The sequence below is a fragment of the Montipora capricornis genome, chromosome 11 (genome assembly GCF_036669925.1).
Source record: "Montipora capricornis isolate CH-2021 chromosome 11, ASM3666992v2, whole genome shotgun sequence".
Classification (NCBI taxonomy): domain Eukaryota; kingdom Metazoa; phylum Cnidaria; class Anthozoa; order Scleractinia; family Acroporidae; genus Montipora; species Montipora capricornis.
In genome coordinates, this window is record NC_090893.1 from 30281273 (window position 1) to 30284738 (window position 3466).

Below are 3466 nucleotides of genomic sequence, written 5' to 3' on the forward strand. Positions count from 1 at the left end.
TGTGATCATGTTGATTTAAAAGCAATAGTTTTGAACCTCTCAATGATGACTTCAATTAGCATTTACATTACTTTACCTATTCTCGTGCAAATGCTGCAATTTTGTTCCTACTTTTAGGTAATAAAAAACCCGATTATCTCATTTTCTGACCATTTTACCCACTTTACACCCTGTAAATAGCAATCTGTTTAAATTATATATTATTTGTAGGGGAAACCTCTGCAACATGGCCCACAGAAACACTGTAGGGAAGATATTGTTTACCTATTGTCATTAATGTGCCAACCAGAGGCTCACTGGCTGTTGAAACAAAGGGTCTTTTGTTCCTGTGGTTTCCACATCAATGCTTGTCAACAGATATCTTCCCTATTATCTATATGTAGATGAACTTCAAACTCACATTAGCTCTGGACTACCAAGATTTATTACCACGGTAACTTTAAATTTAACGAAAACTAAATATCTTATCTTCAATCCTCATCAGAAAGTAAATTTCAACTTACTTCCTTCATTAACTTTAGCTGGTCAATGCCTTGAGCAAGTTTCAATCTTTAGATACTTGGGTATGATATCTATATTGGCCATCACCTTTCCTGGCATGATCATATTCATTATGTTTGTAACAAAGTTAATAAATTTACATTAACATCATCATTACGGTTAAGCAATATGAGTAAAAATTGTTTAATCAGTATCTATTATTCGGTTATTTAGCCAGTTACTGTATGGCTGCATATTGCGGGGTATTAATTATGAAAACCCATTGTCACAGCTTATAAAATTGCGAAAAAAACTTATTGGAATCATCAATGATGTTTCCCTACCCCACATTGTTTCCTTAGGTCTATTGAAATTTCATGATTGTGCTAAAATGTACACATTTATTTATGCATAATTGTCTTTGCGGTGATAAGCCATGTATTTTTTTCCATATTACTGGTTTTGGAGCAACGTAATCATTCAACCCAGGATGCATCTTTACAGCATTTATTTCTTCATACTATAACCAATATATGTACAAGAAAACTCTGCCTATCCATTATTGGAAAATACTTTTGGAATGACCTTCCTCTTTAAAATCGAAACAGCACATCTAAAATCCCATTTTGAAACAGCAATTTTTGAACACTATTTTGCGCAGTACTGATTTCCTTATTTGCTGGTATGTAGTCCAGTATTGCTTGTTTAAAAGTCTAAATATTGCAACTGAATGGGATATCCTGTTCTGCAGATTGGGTACGATTTAAAGTTAAGAATATAATCTTATTATTCTTTGTCTGAGATAGTTGTTAACTTGAATATATTCACATTATGGATTACATTCACAAATGTTTTACCTGTTTATGTCATTTTGAAATGATTTTAATAAAGCATTTTAAGCAATATTTACTAGTAAAATGACTTTCAAAAATCAATTTATACTTTCGTGAAAATTCTTGTAAGTAAGATGACAAAGTTTGAATACGCTTCCATTAATGTTGTAATAATAATAGTATATAAATTATTCAAGTACAACCCTTATAAATGTTTTAAATGGAAAGAGGTAAAGTGCGTAATGGTAATTATTATAGCTCTTTTTAGTTAACAACTTGAACACATTCACAACTAATTGTTTAGGGGATTCTTACGGGTGGGGCGGGGGGGGGGGATGGCGGGACGAGAGGGGCACTTTGTAAGCTTTAATACCCAAACAAATGAATAATTTATTTAAAATAGAAATCAGTCTTTCTTTTTTTTTAGTACAGTTGACTATATGCCATTTATTTCTAGGGGTGGCATAGTGCGTGTGATGTTCTCTGTAATATTTTCGGGTTTTAAAATTCCTGTGGTAAGCAGTTTTATGTAAGTGTAAATATTACTTCGCCTCAGATGAGCAAATTTTGTGCAAATAAATAAATAATTTAATTATGAACCATTGTCAATCTCCATGTTTTTCCCTGCAAAATTAGTTTATGATGTATCCACACTGATTGGGATTTTTTAAAATTTATTGCTAAGCGTGGAAACTCACTAGGCAAGATATCGCTGGGTAGCATTAAGGAGACGTCCGATCAAACAAGTGGCTCGAAGTGACAGATTTGAAGAGGACAATGTACTCACTTTGCTGGTCGCTTGCGCGCGCCTTGCCACTTTTAAATTTAAACTGTTTAACTCAAATTATTCTTATGATATTTGTGTGTCGGCTGTTAAAGGCGATTCCCGTATCACGAATTATTTTCTAAGATTTGGCCACGAGAACGCATGAGCTGCCGACTTGTGTCTCGTTCTCCGAGTTAGAATTTCTTGTGCGCGTCATTTCATCAACTTGAAACTTTCACAGCTTAGGGCAAATATGACAATATACAACTTAAAAAAAGCTTCAAATTTATTTCTTTTTCAGTGCTTTAATTTTCAGACGTTAAAGTTTGCCAAGTCAGACACAATGGGGCAGAGTGAGATGGTATGATAACAAGATTTGGAGCCACTCTGTAGACAACACCGTATCACACAAAACCTGCTGTGTTGAGCCTTGCCGCTTTAAATGACAATTTCTTTAAACAAATCTTTTCTTTGGTTGTTGGGCTTACTGCAGCAAGCGGGAATTTCCGTATCACGGCCTATGACAGAAGTCTCGAATAAGGGAATCACAATATTTTTTGCCAAGGAAATTTAAAAAATCTGGAGCACTCGTAAAGGAAAGCTTTGCGTCTTGGCTTAATCTGTTCGCTTCACGATTCAAAATCAGCCCTATTTCTTCTCCAGAACACTTCCCGACTCTATTTCGAGCATGTGGTTCAAAATTTCAAGGTTGGGAAGCCTTATAGCGAATTGAGATGTTCTTCGCCAGTGGGCTGCCATTTTTCAACTCCATCTTGTTAGCTGATTTATCGTTATTCTCGCTTCAAACGCCAGTCTAGCCACATTTTTTAATGTAAACTCACATTTCAATTTAAATCCGACTTACTTTATTATTAAGCAGCACTCCATTCTGAGTTGAAGTCTCTTAAATAAGGAAAAAAACGCCAGGAAGGCAAAACTATCCTCTGCTCCTTGCAATTTCTTCACTTCATCGCCACACTTTTGACTCGTCATCTTCGCTTCATTTGTGATCCTTCGCCGTATTTCCCGTTGTATTGAACCAGTATCAGTCATAAAGATAAGGTAATGCCCAAGTCTTTTAAATGACTCATCATTTTTGCATTCATTGTGTGCCGTCCTTTTGGAAACAGGTTATGAATATTAACGATTCCAGCACTACATCCGCCATTTCTTATGTTCCCGCGTTTCGAATGAATTTGACTAAATTTCAAGGGATTTTCGGGGTGATGAGGCGCATGCGCAACATTAGTCTCCTTTGTTTTTTGGAACTGGTTCGGTAAGAGTAAGTGCCCAGGGGCTCGTCTCGATCTTACAGTAAACTTTCACCACGGACATTTTATCGACCCGACTAACTGCCACTGGGTCTCCGAGGATGCACGTGTGCACG